This window comes from Podarcis muralis, chromosome 16 (assembly GCF_964188315.1).
Source record: "Podarcis muralis chromosome 16, rPodMur119.hap1.1, whole genome shotgun sequence".
Classification (NCBI taxonomy): Eukaryota; Metazoa; Chordata; class Lepidosauria; order Squamata; family Lacertidae; genus Podarcis; species Podarcis muralis.
Genome location: NC_135670.1, coordinates 24920466 through 24942702, shown reverse-complemented (window position 1 = coordinate 24942702; position 22237 = coordinate 24920466).

Here is a 22237-nt window from a genome sequence, read left to right as displayed (position 1 = left end):
GACCTAAATCTCCAGTTTAATAAAGTCAAATCCCTCCACATTCCCCTTGAATGCGGAAGACTTTGCTTGACAGGCTAGGCCATCGTGCAAGATGTGAGGGTTCTCGCTGTATCCAGAGTGTGGAAGATTTTTTTACAAATATCAGTCAGCATAGAGAACCCCAGCCCTCTTGAGGTTCAATCAGGTGGGGCTGCAGGTGGTAGGGAAAGATGAGGGCCTGAGGTACCTGGGTACAAAGCCCTAGAAATCATCTTTCAATGGAACAAGGAAGGGCTGCAAACAGATGTTGCAGTATATTCTAGTCCCTGTCCAGAGTACTTCATGCCGTCCTTTCCCCACTTCAACAGAATTCAGTGGCCACAGATCATACCCAGACCTCACTGGGGTATGTATAGGAACACAGACACACAACAGTGGGACAGTAAGATAGCTCAGTCAGTAAGACCATGAGACTCTTAATTTCAGGGTTGTGGGCTCGAGCCCCACGCTGAGCAAAAAGATTCCTGAATTGCATGGGGTTGGACTAGATGATCCTTGTGGTCCCTTTATAATTCTATGATTCTATGTCCTCCAGTACATCTAGCTTAGTATTCTGTACATGCAGCGGCTTTCAAGGGTTTCAGACAGGGAGCCTTTCTTATCCCTACATGGAGAAGCTGGGAATTGAACCCAATGCTTTCTGAAGGCTCTGCCTCTGAGCTGTGGTCCTTTGCTGTACTGAGTCACACCCCCAGTTTAATCTTTAAAAAAAGGTAAAGGTAAAGGACCCCTGGACGGTTAAGTCCAGTCAAAGGCGACTATGGAATGTCAGCGCTCATCTCGCTTTCAGGCTGAGGGAGCTGGCATTTGTCCACAGACAGCTTTCAAGGTCATGTGGTCCTTTGCTGTACTGAGTCACACCCCTGGTTTCATCTTTAAAAAAAGGTAAAGGTAAAGGACCCCTGGACGGTTAAGTCGACTCAAAGGCGACTATGGAATGTCAGCGCTCATCTCGCTTTCAGGCTGAGGGAGCTGGCATTTGTCCACAGACAGCTTTCCAGGTCATGTGGCCAGCATGACTAAACCGGTTCTGGCGTAACGGGACACAGTGACGGAAGCCAGATCATACAGAAAAGCCATTTACCTTCCCACCACAGTGGTACCTATTTATCTACTTGCACTGGCGTGCTTTCGAACTGCTAGGTTGGCAGGAGCTGGGACAGAGCTCACTCCATTGCGGGGTTTCGAACCGCCAACCTTCTGATCAGCAAGCACAAGAGGCGCAGTGCTTTAGACCACAGCGCCACCCGCGTCCCTTTCACTGGTCCATCTAGCTCATAGGGGAAGGATGGTTACTTTTATTTTCAGCTTAATGATTCATGTGGTGACTGCAAATAAAGAACATAAAGAGATCCTGTTGGATCAGGCCAATGGTTCATCCCGCCCAGCATCCTGTTCTCACAGTGGCCAATCAGTTGCCAACTAGAAAACCGCAAGCAGGATTCAAGCACAAGAGTACTCTCCCCTCCCACAGCTTCCAGCAACTGGTACTCAGAAACATTACCGGCTCCATCATGGCCAATATTGATAGCCCTATCCTCCATGGGGTTTTTTTTGTGGGATGTATCTTCACTGTAGCAGTCAAATACAACATTTCCTGTTTCCTAGAGTGCACACATAGGGGAATGTTGCTCCAGACAGGGAGGACTTCCTGTCATACCTGCTCCGGAGCATCCCCCCCCCCCCCTGTGTGTGGCCAGGTAGATGGGCGTGACCCTAGCAGACCCTATAAGGGGCTCTTTTGCTGTTCTTCTGCTGGCTCTTAGCCAGCAGCACATGGCTCATCCTTATAGAGGATGGAAGCCACAAGGTAGAAAGTCCGAGGCCTAGCTCAGAAGTCTTTTCTCTACACATGTACCTGTAACTGCAAGATAAAGCCTGCCTTCAGGACAAATCTGTGAACTTAATGTAAGTAAACTTTACCATTACTTTTAAAAGAAGACTGTCGTGTCATTATTGTTTTTAAGGGGGAACTAAAGGAGAATTCACCAGGAACAATTCAATCTAGACAAGCCAGACTGGATTGCTCAATTTACCGTATTTTTGCATTGGGCCACCCCAAATTCACCATCAGATCACATAGCATGTCCATGGCTACAGCCTGCACCCGAAAAATCACGCACCCACTGTTGCGTGGGGCCGCAATGGTGCAAAAACGTGGTTACAAAGCACAGATCCACATGGATTCTCAGGATTTTTGCATTGGGCTACCCCAAACTCACCATCAAAGCACATGTCTGTGGCCACAGCATGAACCACAAAAATCATACATCCACTGTTTCGTTCAGAATTTTTTTTCTTGTTTTCCTCCTCTAAAAACTAGGTGCATCTTATGGTCAGGTGCGTCTTATGGCGTGAAAAATGCCATGTATGATTCTAACAAATCCATCAACTTGCTCCCAGCAATCTGCAAGGGAATGTGCTCTGCTACTGGCTCACTAGAATGAGTGAGGAAAGATAATAATTAATCAATATATCCTCTCCTACTATCCACACCATTCCCACATTTTTCTATTCCTCTTTCAAAGCCATCTAGGTTGGTAGCCATCACTACTTCCTGCTGAAGTGAGTTCAATAGTCTATGCACTGCATAATCTTCCAACATTCAGCATCACTGGGTATCCATGAGTTAAAGTGATGCTGATCATGTTTTGCAGCCTGAGAGCCGTATTCCCTCATGTGCCATCTCCCCAGGAGGCACATGACAGTGTTGGGCGTGCCAGAGACAAAGGGCTGTTGGTACAATAGATGCCACACCTCTGTATGGGAGGCTACATTCCAGTTCTGTGAAAGTCTGTGGTCTTTACACCCACACTCAACGCACACTTCTCTCCATTTTCCATTCAGGCCAACAGGAGACATTATCATAGCTCAAGAACAGACACTAGCCAGGCAAAAGTAAGCAAGGAGTGCATAGAGAATGGCCAGTAAATCTGAGCCGGAGAAGAACTAGGGAGCCACAATGCCCCCTAGAGTTACAAGCTGGTATTAGAGAGCCAAACATTACAAGTAGGACTGGAGGAGAAATTTGATTCAGTTAGCCCTTAACACTGAACCTACCAAACTGACACTTTTTGATGCTATACGTGAACTAAAGGATCCTTTGAAATTTGTGCTTCTCTGAATTTTGTAATGCTGGGGTAAAACATGCACAGAAAGGTATACATATTGGTGAACAAAATATACAAAATGCATTATATAAGAAAGAATCACTTTGGCCCCCCCCCCAAAAAAAATCTGTATATTGGGCAAAATTGCATACCTAGATGTATAACGAGAAATTTGCAGTAAGAGGTTGGTGACTTTTCATGGGATTATTTTAAAACAAAAAAGAAAGAAATCAGAAATGGTTGTGGAAATATGGGGAACAGAATTTAAGATTGGAAAAATAAATAACTTGGGGAACTGAAATTGACACTGAAGTCAGTGAAGTTCATGTAAGTCACACCATACACTTAAACTAAGGTAAAGGGACCCCTGACCATTAGGTCCAGTCGTGGCCAACTCTGGGGTTGCAGCGCTCATCTCACTTTATTGGCCAAGAGAGCTGGCGGGTCATGTGGCCAGCATGACTAAGCCGCTTCTAGCGAACCAGAGCAGCGCACGGAAACGCCATTTACCTTCCTGCTGGAGTGGTACCTATTTATCTACTTGCACTTTGAGGTGCTTTCGAACTGCTAGGTTGGCAGGAGCAGGGACCGAGCAACGGGAGCTCACCCCGTCGTGGGGATTCGAACCACCGACCTTCTGATCGGCAAGTCCTAGGCTCTGTGGTTTAACCCACAGCGCCACCCGGGTCCCCACACTTAAACTACTATGATACAATTTTAAACAGTCATGTCCCCTCCCCGAGAATCCTGGGAAGTGCAGTTTGTTAAGGGATCTGGGAGCTCTTAGAAGACCCCCAGAGCTACATTTCCAAGAGTGGTTGAACAATCAATCTCTCTTCCAAGGAAAAGCTGAGAATTGTAGCTCGGGGCAGGGGGATAGAGGAGTATCCTAATAACTTTCAGTACCCTTAACAAACTACACCCATGATTCTTTGGGGGAAGCTAGTGATGTAAAAATTGGGGTTTGGCTTTTGCTGCCCAACTCCCCATAGGACTCTGAGTCCCCTAAGTCCATGATCGGTCAAGGAAGAATGGATGGAGGCAGAATCCAGTGGAAAGCAAGGCAGATATTTATTTTTCTGTTGCAACAGAGTTCTCTCCCCTCCTTCCAAGGAGGGAGAGACCCTGAACAAAAGTGTACAGGGACCTTTAAATACTTTTGACATTGCCCAACCCCCTTAGCCAAAGACCACCCCAAAATCTTCATACATACATCACAGAAGGAGGAGGTTTACAGCAGAAATCCTGTCTGCCAGGATACCTAAGGATGGTCGCCGAATGCATTAACCAGGGCAGTCTGGCCATTCTTTTGTGATGGTTAATAATTTAGTTTCTGAATCCGGTTCGCAGGCTCACCCTATTCATACACAAATACGCCCTTAAGGCAGGATTTGGAAGCGAAAAGACAATGGGAAGGCTTTCCCCATTTGCCTCCCTTACTGCAGAGGAATATTTGAGGTCATTGGGAGAGTCAAAATGGCTTCAGGATTGCTCTCCTGTACTATTTCAGAAACTGGGTTTATATATTTAGATATGCGAGCATTTATTCCATATTGGAGACCTTAGAATTCTCATAACACCATGACTTTTGATACCTTAATTGTGTGGCGCAAACATGACTGTAGAGACCCACAGAACCCCACCCTGTGGCAACATCACTGTGCCTGCCAGATGCTGTTGGACACCAGCTCCCATCAGTCCTGCCACCGTGGGGCAATGATCAGAGATGAAGGAAGCTGTAGCTCATCGACAGCTGGAAGGACATTAGTCCCTGACCCCTGTTTTAAACTCCCCCCATTTCTTCTTATTGATCATCTGCTTGCCCCCTCGATCTCAGCTTGAGTCTCACTATAACACACAATCACAACTGCACGCATGGCTTCTGTTTCTCTCCATGAATCTCCTTCACAGCCAGCAGATGCCTCAGAGTCTATTCCCTCCTCCTTCGCACTGCGCCGCCCCCACAACTCCTTTCATTACACCAAAACAGCAATTCTCTCGGAAAGAATAACTGCTTATCTTGTCATTCTGTTTGTTAATAGAAATGGCTTGTGATTCCCATACAATGGCGTGCTGAAGGTCTCATTCATCGCGGGTTCCCGGTTGCCCACCCCCCACACCACATCTCTCTCTCTCTCTCTCTCTCTCTCTCTCTCTCTCTCTCTCTCTCTCTCTCTCGCCCCCCATTCTATCATGTTGCCAGCTCATCTCCTTAATGCTTTAAGAAAATCAGCTGGATCCTGGGAGCTAATTGCCCTGGTGACACGGGCGTTAGCAGCTCGCATTGCAAAAAAACCTGTATAGTTTTTGTCATTTGCAAGCATAACATAAATCCCTCTACACGTTTCATCCTAAAGGCCTGTGAAATCTGCTCGCACTGTTTCTTTCTCATTCTTTCTCTCTCTCTCTTTTATCTCGGTGGATTAGCGCCTTATCAAGCCTGCGTTGCTATCATGTGAATGGAGATAAGGGACGGCTAATCCTTTCCTTCTGCTCCCTGACACACAATATTGGCGCCAAATAGGAAGCCTAGAAGCAGAGATAAATTGTCAGCCCTCGGCATGGAGGGGGAGACCCCCGATCAAAACAGGAATGTATTAAAGAGTCATTCAGCACCCTCCTCAGAGGGAGAGCTGTTGTTCCTCCATCACTTTCTGAGACAGGTATTATTGCGTGCCAGGTATTAAGCTATTAGTTGTCAAGAAGGTGCTTGTTTAAGGCAAACCTATCAGCCCTGCGCAGGAGTTGCTATCAGAGGAAGCTGGAGTTCGAATGCCTCTCACCTGGGAGTTCTGTGCGGCCTGCATCCCAGGCACCAGATTCCATCAGCGATTGGAGGGGGAGGGGGATGGATGGAAAATAAAACAGGAATGGCAAAATAGCACCTGCAAAAATACTCAAGGTGGGCAAATGGCCAGGCTGCCCCTGGTCCTCAGGGAATAAAAATAAAGCCCCACGGGTGGCGCTGTGGTCTAAACCACAGAGCCAAGGACTTGCCAATCAGAAGGTCGGCGTTTGAATCCCTGTGACAGGGTGACCTCCCGTTGCTCGGTCCCTGCTCCTGCCAACCTAGCAGTTCGAAAGCACGTCAAAGTGCAAGTAGATAAATAGGTACCGCTCTGGCGGGAAGGTAAACGGCGTTTTCGTGCGCTGCTCTGGTTCACTAGAAGCGGCTTAGTCATGCCGGCCACATGACCCGGAAGCTGTATGCTGGCTCCCTCAGCGAATAAAGCAAGATGAGCGCTGCAACCCCAGAGTCAGCCGCGACTGGACCTAATGGTCAGGGGTCGCTTTACCTTTACCTTTAGATCAGACTAGGTAAAAGGTAAAGGACCCAGTCAAAGGCGACTATGGGGTTGCAGCGCTCATCTCGCCTTCAGGCTGAGGGAGCTGGCGTTTGTCCACAGACAGCTTTCTGGGTCATGGGGCCAGCATGACTAAACCACTTCTGGCACAACGGAACACCATGACGGAAACCAGAGCGCACAGAAACACCGTTTACCTTCCCACTGCAGTGGTACCTATTTATCTACTTGCACTGGTGTGCTTTCAAACAGCTAGGTTGGCAGGAACTGGGACAGAGAAACAGGAGCTCACTCCATCGCAGGGATTTGAACCTCAGGGATGTTGTTGGGGATGGAAGAGGCGGGGCTCAGAGTAGCCAACGGCATTCTTTGTGTGGAGACATGGATTCTTGTCATGCAACCAGATGACTGAATAAAAAGGACCACAAAATACAAACTGCTTGTTATCCTTCCCTTCGATGCTACCAGAGGGGGAGAGGACTCTCGACACCTGACACTGCCCCTCTACTACCAAGCCACGTTTGAGGCTCTTGTATTAATCTGCAAAACTCTGAACAATGTAGGTCCAGCTCCCATAGTGCAGTGGCAAATCCAGAAGTCCTGGGTCTCTTCATGATAGTCACAGCCATGTCCCCTTCTAATAAGAATACTACAGTGGTAGCTCGGGTTACAGACACTTCAGGCTAAAGATGCTTCAGGCTACAGACTCCGCTAACCCAGAAATAGTACCTCGGGTTAAGAACTTTGCTTCAGGATGAAAACAGAAATCGTGCTCCGGTGGCGTGGCAGCAGCAAGAGCCCCCATTATCTAAAGTGGTGCTTCAGGTTAAGAACGGACCTCTGGAACGAATTAAGTTCTTAACCTGAGGTACCACTGTAATCTTATAATGATACAGGGATGCATTGCAATTATCAGTGCAGATCTCCACGTTTTGCCTTTTTGCTCGATCTAAGATTTTCTGGACATCACCTGGGTACATGATTCGAAGTGCTCCAATATTATATTTTGGAAGGACTTAAATTCTGCTGTGTGTGAAATTCCATTGTTCACTTTTCCTAAATGTTTAGGAAATGAACCATACAGAATAACTCCTGAGTGGCCAACTCACCACCTTTCATGCTCCAGCCAGCACAAAGGAGGAGAAGACTTCTTCTCAGGGGCTTAAAAGCTCCCCTTTCGTGCTGATTTGGCAACTCCAGAACACTGGAGACTGGTACCCTGCTGCAGAAATAGTAATAGGTCTTTAACACACACACACAAACCCCGCCAACTCTGGACCACCACACCGCTGATCAGTCCAAGACCCATCTTGGCCTCCCTCGGGAGGTTGTGGACTCTCCTTCCTTGGAGGTTTTTAAGCAGAGGTTTGTAGAGGTAACGCTCCGCTTTGCGAAGGCAAACCTCACACCAGACGTGCAACAGTATGTCAAGGAGCATTACGCCTGCTTTCCCTGACCTTTTGCCTTCTTGGCTAGAAAACAGGGTTTTCCCCCTGACCTTTTGTCCTTTCACAATTTGTTTGCTAGACATATCGCTTGGCTGGAGCATGACAGGGAACACAGACGTAATCAAGTATCGGGGGGCACATTTGAGGGAAGCACCTGCTGACACATGTATTTGCCAACACTGGAAATGTGCTTAGATGGAAATATGTTAAAGTTCAGAGTGGTTTCACTACTGTTTCCAATTGTTGATTTCTGCTAATAAAAGGAGCCTCTACAGAGCTAGCCAGCAGCTTGCTTGGAGCATGCTTGCTAGCTTGCTTCTGCACAGCTCACCTGCATTACCAACACCCGTCTCATGCCTTCACTTCAGAGGTTGGATGGCCATCTGTCATGATGCTTTAGCTGAGTTTCCTGCATTGCAGAGGTGCTGGACTAGATTATCCTTGGGGACCCTTCCAGCTCTACAATTCTATGCTCTAGTCCACCATCTGGGCAAAGGCACATCTCCTCTCCCAGGTCCTGCTTGTCAGCTTCCCATTGGCACATCTGGGTGGTAGCTATGAGAACAGGATTGTGGAGATGGGCCATAGTGGTTAAGAGCGGTAGTCTCGTAATCTGGGGAACCCGGTTCGCGTCTCCGCTCCTCCACATGCAGCTGCTGGGTGACCTTGGGCTAGTCACACTTCTCTGAAGTCTCTCAGCCCCACTCACCTCACAGAATGTTTGTTGTGGGGGAGGAAGGGAAAGGAGATTGTTGGCCGCTTTGAGACTCCTGAATGGGAGTGAAAGGCGGGATATCAAATTCAAACTCTTCTTCTTCTCTTCATTGGCCAGCAGGGTTTTCCATGTGAGTTCTTAACGCCCACATTGAACCCCTATTGTCCTAGCTTGTAGAATAGATGTGTCTGTGTGAATTTGTTTCATTGCTGGACAGAACATGAGAAGAACCTGGTGGATGTATCAGATCAAAGGCCCGTCTAGTCCAATACCCCAAGTTCCCACAGCAGCCAATCAGCTGCTGTAAGTTACTGCCTTGTTATGTTCCAAATTGTCATATGGTTTGAATGACTAAAGCTTTTGCATCGCCTTTGTTGTTAGTTGCTGGGGGTGCATGGTTTGTAAGGCAGAATGGTGGGGGTCCAAAACCTGAAACAGATGGATTGATTATAGCTTGCAAACTGCTGGTAGAGATTATATTTGGGGTTTGCTTCTGCTTCTAGTTAAGCTGTGATTTTAGACAGAAAGAATATTGTGGGTTTTAAGCTGTTTTTTATGAGTTCTTTTATTGGATTGTTGCACTGAGCATTTATTCTCTTGTATTGCTTAAATTTTATTAGTTGGGCTTTAAATAGGTGGGGGGGGAGAGAAGCTAGCTGATGATAAACGCTCTCCAACGTCCTGATGTTTCTTTGAAGACAGAACCACGCAAGTGGAGCCTCCTTTCCTTTTGTAGGCTCTGTTGAGTATAGTAATTTAATTCCCTGAAATTTTAAATGCTTACATGCATTACTGTGTGTTTAAACTTGATTGGTTGGTATCTGAATTCTACAGAGTTCTCTAGTAGTTCTCATGTGATTAGCTAACATTGGTCACTTGGGAGACACCTTGCAAAGGAGAGGCTCCTTTTTTTATGTGAAGCAAGATGACTGTGTTTTAGACTCCACTGTGAACACTGCTCAGCGGAATAGAGTGGAAAGAGCAAAACTGCAGGAGAAGGTAAAAGTGGAAATCTCTCATTGGAGCTTCAAGGCATGGCCTAATTGAGATACAGAAGGCTGAGCTCTGGGAAGAGGGGGAAATGCAGTTGTTTGGAAGTTTGAAGAAGAGGCTGTAAGCCCATGATTGGAGAAGCAAGCGACTGTAAATATTATGCTTTAATTCATCCATAACTGTAAGTTTCTGCAAGTAAAGTTTTTGAATGTTAAAGTCTGGGCACTGGTTTGATTTCCAAAGAAGGGTGTCAGTCACAAATATGATTTGAGCTTCCTAGCTGTGTTTTCGCTACCCTTACATCAACCGACTCCCCACTCACTTTAGAAGCCTGGGAGATCATGGAGACCTAAAGTGGTAGTAAAGGTAAAGGGACACCTGAACATTAGGTCCAGTCGTGACCGACTCTGGGGTTGCAGCGAACATCTCACTTTATTGGCCAAGGGAGCCGGCGTACAGCTTCCGGGTCATGTGGCCAGCATGACTTAGCCGCTTCTGGCGAACCAGAGCAGCGCACAGAAATGCCGTTTACCTTCCCGCCAGAGCAGTACCTATTTATCTACTTGGACTTTGATGTGCTTTCGAACTGCTAGGTTGGCAGGAGCAGGGACTGAGCAATGGGAGCGCACCCCGTCGCGGGGATTTGAACCGCCGACCTTCTGATCAGCAAGTCCTAGGCTCTGTGGTTTAACCCACAGCGCCACCCACGTCCCTCAGTGCCACCCGCGTCCCTGTACAGCCCTATACAGTGGTATAGGGCTGTATATATTGTGGACATCCAAGGAAGCTGAATGGTGGAAAAATGAGGACACGTACAAGAAAACTCTTCTGCATGCTGTGCATGGTTTAGTGACCACAGGAGGCAGTGGTGTCCTCCAATTTGGATGGCTTTAGAAGAAGATTGGACAAGTCTTCTTCAATGGCGATCACTCGTAGCTGAGTAAAATTGTCTTCCATAAACACGGTATTAACAATGAGTCTGTAAGTGACTGTGGAGGCCAGTTCTGGAGCCACACGTCTTTCCACAGTGGGAACATTGGTTTCCAGGCAGGAGTTGATCATGTTGTGGATTTGCCAAGTGTGCCTTCCTCTTAGCACATTTCTCCCTTACGTCCTGAGTTTGAGCATCTTCAAAGCCCATGACACCTTTGGTAAAGGCTGTTTTCTAATTGGAGTGCACACAGGCCAGTGTTTCCCAGCTGTTGGTGTTTATACTACATTTTTAAAGATTTTTCTTGAGAGAGTCTTTGAACCTCTTTTGTTGACCACCAACATTACGCTTCCCATTTTTGAGTTCGGAATAGAGTAGTTGCTTTGGAAGGCAATAATCAGGCATCCGCACAACATGACCAGTCCAACGAAGTTGATGTTGAAGAATCATCCCTTCCACAGTGGTGATCTTTGCTTCTTTCAGTACACTGGCATTAGTTCGCCTGTCTTCCCTAGTGATGTGTAAAAATTTTCAGAGACACCGTTGATGGAATCTTTCAAGGAGATGGTGATGGCATTGATAAGTGGTCCATAGAGGAAGAAGGCTGTATCAGCGGCTACATATGGCTATGCTTTGCCTCCATGTTCAGAGGTAGTAATGCTTCTGTATACCAGTTGCTGGAACTGAAAGGAGGGGGTCTTGTGCTCAGATCCTGCTTGCAGATTTCCCATCATGGACATTTGATTGGCCACTATGAGAACAGGATGCTAATCAAGAAGGACCATTGGCCTGATTCAGAAGGTCATGTTAAGTTCTTATGAGCAGCTGGATACTCTTGGAGAAATTCCACCAGCCTCACCCATCTCTTTGTTTCTCTGAGAACTCATTCAATGTCTAACCCAAAAAGGAAGATCCGAATTCACCTGCAGATTTTGCTTCTGTGGCAATACAAAGGTGACTCCAATTCTGAGGTGCAGATTTATACACACACACACACACACACACACACACACACACACACCCCTTTAAAAAAAATTGAGACTGAGATGAATGTTTGCACCACTGGAAATGATGGCTTCATTGCTCCGCTTCCGAATCTCTGGAAAAACCCATCCACCTTCAGCCTAAGTTGCATCCCCATTGTCAAACATCAAATGGGCATTTTAAAAAAAATAAGCATCAGAGAACTGGAAATTGAAGATGGGGAGAGAAAAGACTTTCCAGAGTGGTAATATTATCTACTGGAAATGAAAGAATTGGGGTGAGGGGGGGGGAGGTTGTTGAGAAAAATAACTAAGTCTAGATAATTGATGACTTTGCTGAACACGCAAAATGAAATTCAAATAGATGAAAAGAAAATGATACCATTATGTATTGCCGGATACTATTTCACAGATGGTAACTTTTTTATAATTAAATGTTATGATGAAGTATCGAACAGCTGAGATGGCATGTTTAATTTGTACCCAAAAAAATGTATTTTGTTGAAATTTGGAAGAGAGCTCTCCCCATACACACACATACACAGACTGCATCAAACTTCCATAGCTTTCCTCCAGATTCCTAGGGGAGACTGCATCTAAGAACATCAGAAGGACCTCGTGCATCAGGCCAATGGCCCATCTAGTCCAGCATTCTCTCCCCACAGTGGCCAATCAGATGCCCCCATGGGAAACCCAGAAGCATGGCTTGGGCACAAGAGCAACACTCCCCTCCTGTGGCTCCCAGCAAGCATCACTATTCCCAGCTGTAGTGGCAGAGCATAGCCACCCATAGTCTCCACACACACACCCCTCCATGAATTGGTCCCATCCTTTTCAAACCACCTCTTTTAACGACACCAAGCTTGGCTGGGAATGAGCCGGGAGAGGCTGTTGGAGGCTGTTTAGTTTGGGGGGAAATGTGAGTAAGGCGGGCATGAGAGAGGTGTATAAAGTATATAAGGACATTCAACACCCGCCAACCCATCCAAGCTCTGAAGAAACTGTTTGCTCAAATAATTCTCTTCCCTCCCACCTTCATTTCGCCACAGGAAGATTCCTCACATTCACCAAACAGGAAAGCACAGGAGTCGCTGAACAGCATTGTCTTCTCAAAAGGCTCGTAGGTCGATCTGTACATCCTGAACTTTGCATTTCAGCCCGCAGCATGGTGTACGCCACTCCCATTACTTGGAGGTGATCGGGATATACCTTTCCCTTGGGTAGTTTTCATGCTCTGTGGCTGTGAAATAGAGAACTGATCCTGTTGCATTGGTACTCATAATCTGAACATCATGAGCATTCAAAAGTGATGATTGCATTTTGGTTGCGTACTTTCTGATGTGCTTTGTTTATTGTTCAGGACTACTTGGGTTATCTCTGTCATTATGTATTTATTTATTTTCATTTTGTAAGCTGCCTTGAGCACTAAAAGTCAGCATATAAATAAAATGATGGATGTATGAATGCCAAGACCATATTACACTGGTCCTGAAAGGCCTATATTGGCTCCCAGTACGTTTCTGAGCACAATTCAATGTGTTAGTGCTGACTTTTTAAGTCCTAAACGGCCACGGCCCAGTATACATGAAGGAGTGTCTCCACCCCCATCGTTCTGCCAGGACACAGAGGTCCAGTTCCGAGGGCCTTCTGGCGGTTCCTCACTGCGAGAGGCCAAGTTACAGGGAACCAGGCAGAGGGCCTTTTCGGTAGTGGTGCCTGCCCTGTGGAACGCCCTCCCATCAGATGTCAAGGAAATAAGCAACCATCTGACTTTTAGAAGACATCTGAAGGCAGCCCTGTTTAGGGAAGTTTTTAATGTTTGATGTTTTATTGTGCTTTTGATATTCTTTTGGGAGCCGCCCAGAGTGGCTGTGATAGACAGATGCCCTGGACACAGAAATGACCTGTGCCTACATGGACAGCTGTGAGTCCAAAATGACTCCCAGGCTGCACACCTGGTCCTTCAGGGGCACAGTTACCCCATTCAGGACCAGGGAGTCCTCCACACCCACCTGCCCCCTGTCCCCCAAAAGCAGTACTGCTGTCTTGTCAGGATTCACCCACAATCTGGTTATCCGCCATCCATTTTTAGCCAAGGCAGTCGGGGGGATGGAATCAAGATCTGCTAGATCCTCAGGTCCTATGTTATTTTCTGTTTCTAAACCATTTGCCTCTGATTTCTATCCTTCCTGCAGCTAATGCGAAAGAAATACACAGGAGAGGACATTTCAGTGAGCACCAAAGAGGTTGTTTTGGAACAGTGAGAGAAGTGACCACCACTATATGAATTTTTCCTCCGACTGGAGCCAATTCTGCTAGGTACACAGAAGAGAGGGGACAATGCTTTGGAACAACAATATGTCATTGCACTGTCCAAACACCTTGAAATTACCTTGTATTTCCAGAGTCTATCATGTGCGAACGCGGGATGGTATTATAAATTATGAAGTGTTTGCTATTTCCTCTTTGTTTGACTGGAGACTGATTTCCTTCCAAAACACACAGGAGGTTAACAACCCCTGAAGAGTGTTAGTTTTATCTGATGGAGTGGGGTGTGTGGTTTTTTTCCTCCTTTCTCTCCCCCACAACTAAATGCCAACACATTCAGACATAGGCTGCATGGGGAATTAAGTCAAACAGATTAACGAGATAAACAAATGCCGCACTCCTTCCTTGAGGGGTACAGTGAAAGATTTTGCCAGAGATGCTTTATTCAGGTTTCCAGTCCAACAAGCCACCTCATATCCACAGCTGGAGGATTATAGCCACCAATTTTAGGACTGACTGCATAACCTCCAGAATATTTAGCAGAGCTGAAAAAAAGGAAGGAAGACCCAGCCTCCTCGATCACAGCAACTCAAGTGGCCCCTGTTTTCTCACAATAAAAAAGGGATGTCCCGTTTTTTACAGGACACTTACAGTGTATCTTGCTATTAGATTAACCCTCAACAAATTGAGACAGGTTTACCTGTGAGATCACTTTACCCCCTATATGCCCTCTTGGCCGCTTCTATCTGCAGAACTTGCCCTGTTACACAGGGCTGTCTTAAGCATATGCAGCACCGGGGTGCAAAGATCCGTCCGGCGCGCCCCCCCCCCCAGGTTACCCAGTCCCACGTGTGTAGGGTGGAGCCGGCCGGCTGCCTCAGCATCTCGCTGGCTCGGTCGCCCCCGAACTCGCGGCACAGAGCCGCCCGCAGCAGAGAAGTGAAGTTACAGGGAACCAGGCAGAGGGCCTTCTCAGCAGTGGCACCCACCCTGTGGAACACCCTCCCATCAGGAAATAAACAACAATTTGACTTTTAGAAGACATCTGAAGGCAGCCTTGCATCAGGAAGTTTTTAATGCTTGACATTTTGTTATGTTTTTATATGCACTGGAAGCCGCCCAGAGTGGCTGGGGAAACCCACGGAGGTGGGCAGGATATAAATAATAAAATTGGTATTGGTATTGGACTAGATGACCCTTGGACGCGGGTGGCACTGTGGGTTAATTCACTGAGCCTAGGGCTTGCCGATCAGAAGGTCGGTGGTTCAAATCCCCGCGATGGGGTGAGCTCCCTTTGCTCGGTCCCAGCTCCTGCCAACCTAGCAGTTCAAAAGCACATCAAAGTCAAGTAGATAAATAGGTACCGCTCCGGTGGGAAGGTAAATGGCATTTCCGTGCGCTGCTCTGGTTCGCCAGAAGTGGCTTAGTCATGCTGGCCACATGACCCGGAAACTGTATGCCGGCTCCCTCGGCCAATAAAGCGAGATGAGCGCCGCAACCCCAGAGCCGGTCACAACTGGACCAAATGGTCAGGGGTCCCTTTACCTTTACCTAGATGACCCTTGGGGTCCCTTCCAATTCTACGATTATAGGATTCTATGTGGGGACTCTGGTGAGAAGGAGCAGCTTCCCTCTGTCTCTGCTAAGCTGCTCATAACAGAGAGCTCTTTGTACGCATTCAGGTTTACAGACCCAGGGGAGGAAGAGAGAGACGTTCTATTCCATTCAAAGCCCAGGGGACCGCGGGAGGTTTTTCTCCCCCGCCTGCCGATACAATGCCCGTTTAAAAACAAATTTACCTTTCCGCTCAGCTTGATACAGAAACATTTCCATTTGCAAACAGAAAATGAAGAATAACCACTTTGTGAATAATTTTGTAAAGATTTAGAATCAATAGGGAGGTGAAATCTCCTGCCAACAGCTCTCTGGGATGACAGAGGGGAAAATGCCAGGAGGAGGCTGTTTGGTTTGCAGCCTGAAATTAAAGCAGGTTTTGCTCTGATCCACTGGGCGACACCACGGAACTTACTTACTCCCCAGTATTACGGTTTTTACTGAGGCCTCGAAGAAGCCAGGCTGTTATTTTTCCAGACATTTGATATGAGAGTGTTTCTTCACATGCCACACACCCGGTGCTGCTCTCAGCAATGCCCTTGTAAGAAGGATTATTTTACTTTAAGAAACTGGTTTTCTTTATCCCTCTTCCCTCCCTGTCCTTTTTTCCTTTCCTTCACTGTGTGAGTGCGGCCTAAATCTATTTTCTAAATCCTCAAGGTGGATTTCAATGGGTGGATCTGAGGCAGTAGCATTCATCCCCAACCTCTTGCCTGCCCATGGATTATTATTTTTTTTTTGTTAAAAAATAAAATAAAAATCATTTTTGCCAGTAGCTAATTGATTGATGCTCTTTGTTTTCCTATCTCTCACAGAAGGTCAAACCTAATTCAGATTTATTGCTCTTGGTGGTAGCGCAGACTTCAGACCCCAACCACTGAACCCTCTGGCTAATTTACAAATGTTTCTGCTGACCTCAGGGGGTGGGGAGGTCTGGGAAAAGGGCAGTCATGGAACATGGAAAGGGCATCTCCAAAGATGAAGGGAACAGATTTGAGTGTCTGTGTAAGGAAGGAAATGGTAAAGAAATTGGGGCTTTTTAGTTTAGGAGGGGGAAAGTGACATCATAGAGGTGAGGGGCAGAGAAAGGGAGATTTTCCTCCATCTCTCACACTGCAAGAACTTGGGACCGCTCAAAAAACATGTTAGCAGAAGATTCTCTCTTTGATTAAAGGAAATACGACTTCCCATAAAATGCAATTGGCACGATGGAATTTGCTGCTACAAAATGTGAGCGATGCTCATGTATTGTAGATGGCTTTTTAAAAAGTAGTAGAAGAAACTGCCACAAAATGTTGCAGTACATCCTTACATGCCCCCACAACAGGCCCTACCTATTATCTTCCTCCAGGACACTTTAAGCTTATAAAGGCTCAAGAAAACTGTTATATATTCAGTGGTCTGTATTTGCCTGAGCTTGAGTCTGGTCTAAGGATTCTGAGCTCCTGTGTTCTGATTCGTTACATGATATCCAATCATAGAACATTTCAGGATTTAGGCCTCTGCCATTGGCCCTTAAACTCCGAGTCATGATTCGCAGCTTGGAAGTTTAGACAGCCAATCATGTTGGGAGAGGGAGTGGCCCAGGCCTTCAGAAATGTATATAAGCAGTTGCTTTGTCCCTGTTGTCCAGTTCCGTTAGTTCAATAAAGGTTATTGTTATCACTGTGTCTTGTGGGAACCTGCCTACACTTCAGAAACTACTTCGCTCTCTTTTCCCCATCCGCTCTCACACACAGCTTTTCTGTTCTTCTTTTGCAACAGACACACGGCATTTATAGGAGGGAAGCAGCACACCCACTGAGCTAAAAGTCCCTGGCTCAATTCCTGGCATATCCAGAGCTGGGAGGGAATTTTGTGTGCAGTTCTTGATAACTGCTGCCAGTCAGTGCAGACAACACTGAAAGATGGGTTTGGCTCCATATGGTTTCAGTTAAATCCTTTCTTAACAGCAGTCATCTTCCTTCCATCTCCGTCGCAGCAGCCACCATGGAGAAATTATCTTAACGCTCTGGATTGAAGTCCACCCTGCGGATATGAGCTTAATCTGTAATGTATAAGCTTTTTCGAGTTTATTTGGACGCCATGTGGATGATTGCCTGCGGCACATAGCATCTGCACAGGTATTTGTCTTGGAAGACAACACTTTTACGTTTGGTAATTGTTTTTGAAATTTGCAATAGAGTTTGTAAACAAAGAAGACACTTCATTCACTTTTAATTTTAACAGTTAGCTTCACAAATACCATATTCTTCCGTGTCTAAGATGCCCTCGTGTATAAGATGCCCCTTATTTTGGGGGACTCAAATTTAAGAAAATGAGGGGAGATGACTATCCATGTATAAGACCCCCATTTTTAAACACTAGAGTAAAAAAACCTAGTCTTATACACGGAAAAGTATGGTAAGTAATAATCATATACACATAGGATTCTCTGGACTTCCCTCCATCCCTCCATGGTTTCCATAGTTATCCTTTTCCAATTGCATCATATAATATTCTCCACATTTATTTATTATTAAAAAATCAATTCTCACCATAGTTCTCGTTACATTGCAAGTGGTTTTTTTTTTAAAAAAAAATCCTGACATTTATTTTTGCTTGTTTACAGCGTTCTTTTAAGTCACTTATAAATTTTCCCCATTCTTTATTAAAAATTTTTATCTTCTCGATCTCTGATCTTCCCAGTCATTTTCGCCATTTCGGCCTAGTCCATCATCTTTATCAGTGATTCGTCTCTTGCAGATAATTTGTCTTCCTTCCATCTTTGGGCTAACAGCATCCACACAGCTGTCGTAGTGTACATAAACAGTCATTTCTGCTCCTTTGGTATTTCTGGACCTAGAATTCCTAATAAAAAAGCTTCTGGTTTTCCCCACAAATGTCATTTTAAACATTTTTTTCAACTCATTATAAATCATTTCCCAATGTGCGTTTATCTTCTTGCACACCCACCACATATGGTAGAATGTGCCTTCTTTCTCTTTACAGCGTATATTTGTAGCAGTTCTGTACATTTTTGCTAGTTTAATAGGAGTTAAGTACCAACGATCCTGTCAGGGAACTGCCATTGGTGCAGGAGGGAGAGAGGAAAAGCCGGATGGATTACAGAGAGCCCCCAAAGGTCGTGGGAAGCAGCTCCTCCTTGGCGGGGGAGAGTAACCACGCCTCCAGTGGAAAGGAGCTGCAGGGTTCAGAGGAGGCGAGGCGTTGCCAGGACACCTTGCCTGGGCAAAGCAGGGAGGGGAGAGGTCCACCGTTACCCACGCCCTACTTGCACAGGTTTCGCACAGAGAGGGGAGGCGCAGACTGGGCGTCAAGAAATTACTTTGCTGGGGAAAGTTTAAGTCCTGCCCACTCACGGATTCTGCCAGTGAATGAGTCAGCCACGGGAGAGTGGCGCTCCAGACAGATAAAGTTTATTTTTGCAGCAAAAGCAAGGCTTCACAGCCGAGCAGGGAGGTACTTGCCTGCTTGCTCTCGAGCAACCCCTTGGAAACATAACAGATCCATTGTTTTCATATAATTTTCCTTCAACGTACAGCATGCTGTAAATTTTAAATCTTCCCTCCATAACTTTTCCCACCAAGAAAATTTTATATTATGTCCAATATCCCTTGCCCAACAACAAGGAAGACACTTAGCTGGATGGACCAACGATATGACTCAGTATAAGACATCTTCTTGTTTTCCTATTTGGGGAGGGGTTGGAGGTCAGTGGTAGAGGACTTGTTCTAGATGCAGAAGGTCCCGGGTTCAATTCCTGGCATGCTGAGGTCACACTGTGAAAACCCCCTGCCAGGAATGCTGAAGAGCCAGCGCCTGTCAGTGCAGACAGCTAGATGGACTGGTAGTCCAACTCAGTATAGTGAATGACTGTAGCTCCGGGGTAGAAAATCCACTTTGCATGCAGAAGGCCCCAGGTTAGATCCCCAGCATCTCCAAGTAGGACTGGGATTTCTTGCTTGAAATCTTGGAGAGCTGCTGCCAGTCAGTGTAGACAATACTGAGCTAGATGGGCCAAAGGTCTGATTCAGAATAAGGCAGCGTATTGTGTTCTACTGGGAAGAACCCAGTCCATAATTCCTTAGTGTGCATATGGCCATTTTAAAACAAAATCTGGATGACAGTTTTTAAATTCCTCTCTTTTCTTTAAAAAAAGAGAGAGTAAGGTGAAGCTGTTTTAAATATAACAAAAATCCAAAGAACAGGTAAGTCAGATGATAACCTAGTGCTCTGCCAGAGTTGCTGCAACGCCGTTAGCTCATAAACCGGCAAGTCATCCGGGGAGGTAATCCAGCCGTAAAAGCTTCTAATCCAATGTTATATCATCTTCAAAAAGGGACTGCGGACGAGAAATCCAATAAACCATTTATGCCGTAAACGCTAGTGCTCTGGCAGAAATTTATCCCTCTTCGCCGCCACCACCTGCTTGACCATTCTCTATCAGTTAATGAGAAACAACAGCTGAGGTTTTGTTAGAAGAGACCCTCGTTTCCCTCCCAGAGCTACAATTCCCAGTGTTCCCTACTGGGGAAGGGAAGGACTGATGGCTATACCACTCTGGGAACTGTAGCTCTGGGAAGGGGGATATGCGTCTCCTAGCAACTCTCAGCACCCTTAACAAACTGCAGCTCCCAGAATCCTTTGAGGGAAAGCCATGACTGTTTAAAGTGGCACCATGCTGCTTGAAATATGTGGTGTGAATGTGGTCTCACTTGCCTAGATGGTTTCGACATTCAGCTGCAGGCATTCTGGAGTTATGACAAAATGCTTTCTCCATTTTTCTGAAAGGAACTGAAGAACAATGACCTCAAGATTTATTCCTGTATTACAAAGCTGGGGGAACCTCAGGCTGTGGGACCAGGCCTCACAAACTGGCCCCAGGCAACATCCCTTCTTCCTACACTGCCTGGTTGGAATGTATGATTGAACTCTGTTAAGGCCTGCTGCATACCTGCCAACATTTCTCTGATGAAAATGGAGACGTCCTATTCTATACCCTCCAACATTTCTCCGAAGAAAACAGAGACACCCTCTTCAACATTTTCCCAATGAAAATAGGGACTTCCTATTCCATCCCCTACAATATTTCTCTGGTGAAAATAGGGCTGTCCTATTCCATGCCCTCCAACATTTCTCCCATGAAAATATGGACGTCCTGTTCCATCCCCTCAAACATTTCTCCGGTGAAAATAGGGATTACCCATTCCATTCCCTCCAACGTTTCTCCCATGAAAATAGTGACATCCTATTCCATACCCTCCAACATTTCTCTGGTGAAAATAGGGACGTCCTATTCCATGCCCTCCAACATTTCTCCTATGAAAATAGAGACACCCTCTTCAACATATTCCCAATGTAAACAGGGGTGTCCTATTCCATCCCCTCCAACATTTCTCCAGTGAAAATAACGATGCCCTAAGGAAAAGCAAGACATTCCGGGATCAAATTAAAAACTGGGATGACTTCTGTAAATCTGGGACTGTCCCTGGAAAAAAGGGACGCTTAGATGATCTGGTGCTGATTACCTGGATGGAGGGCAGAGAGGTGGGTGTGAGTATAGCCTACTATACACAGGTGAAATTTCATTTGTCTCTCCATCCACCTTTGTTTCTGGTCCCACCACTGACATGTGGCCACTGGGAGGCTGCCCAGAACAGAATGTGGCACTCAGGCTGAAAAGTCTCCCTTCCACTGCTGCACAACTTACTAGGTCACTGTGGTATGGTGAAACATTCAGTCAACGAGCGAAATAGGAATTGCTGATTTGGCACTGGACTACCCAGAATGGTTGGGGTGAGGATCAAAACCACTTCAAAGCGGAGGTGGAAATCGTGCCAAGTTTTAGGAGGAGAGGACAGCGCTTGTTTTCTTTTAACCGCTTGGGAGCCTGGGAGGTGTGGGATACCCAAATCCCCCTCTGGAATAATTCCAGCTTGTTTCAGTCCCCTTTTGTTCTGATTGCAAGTTTGGAGATCCATCTGCGAAGACAATGTAAATCATCCCCTTTCCCTTCAGCTCACCTAATTGGCTGCCTTGATGTGCTCCACCGAGTCTCGTTAAGGCGACGGTCGGCGCTGGGCTCATTATCAGCATTTACCTGTGTCAGCTCTTTGGACAGCCTGCCCCGTGTCAGTGTAACGTTTTTGGGGCTGTGTAAATAGAAGTCAGCAGAAGTGTGGAAGTGCTCCCATGAGGAGTGCTGGAAATTTGTGGGTAAGCAGTGCACAGAGAGGGAGGGAGGGGGAGAGAGAGGGAGGGAGAGAGAGGGGGGGGGAGAGAAGGTGTGTAACATGTGCTGAAATGAAGCACCAGAAACCCTCCTGAGAGCTCTGTCCAGATCAAATGCTTCCCTTCCTGCTTGCCAAACAAATGTAATCATACCTGCTTGGGGACTTTTTACTGAAAGTGCCATCCATGGGATACTGGCTAACTCTACATGAACTGAGCCTGGCTATTAGCCAATCCACCATTCCTCTTGCCTACAGCTCCTGTTGCTTGGCCATGCCCTTGGTTTTTATTTAACTGGTGCATAACGTAACCAGCAATGTTGTGCTTATGGGAATGGGAACATCCTTGACTAGTGATGTTGCTGAATTTCAGAACTACCCAGAACAGAATATGAATATGGCACACTCATAAAAAGTGCCCCCCCACTAATTTCAAAGCAGGTGCCAGCCCACCAATAGTTCCCTCCCCCAAACTGGGTTGTAATGCAAGTTAAATAAGTTATCCGTCTTTTGGGCCACCCACCTCCTCCTTCATACTGGAATGGAAGTTCTGGGCATTAGGGGCCCTGATAAATGCAAGAGAACCTAGGTTGGAGGA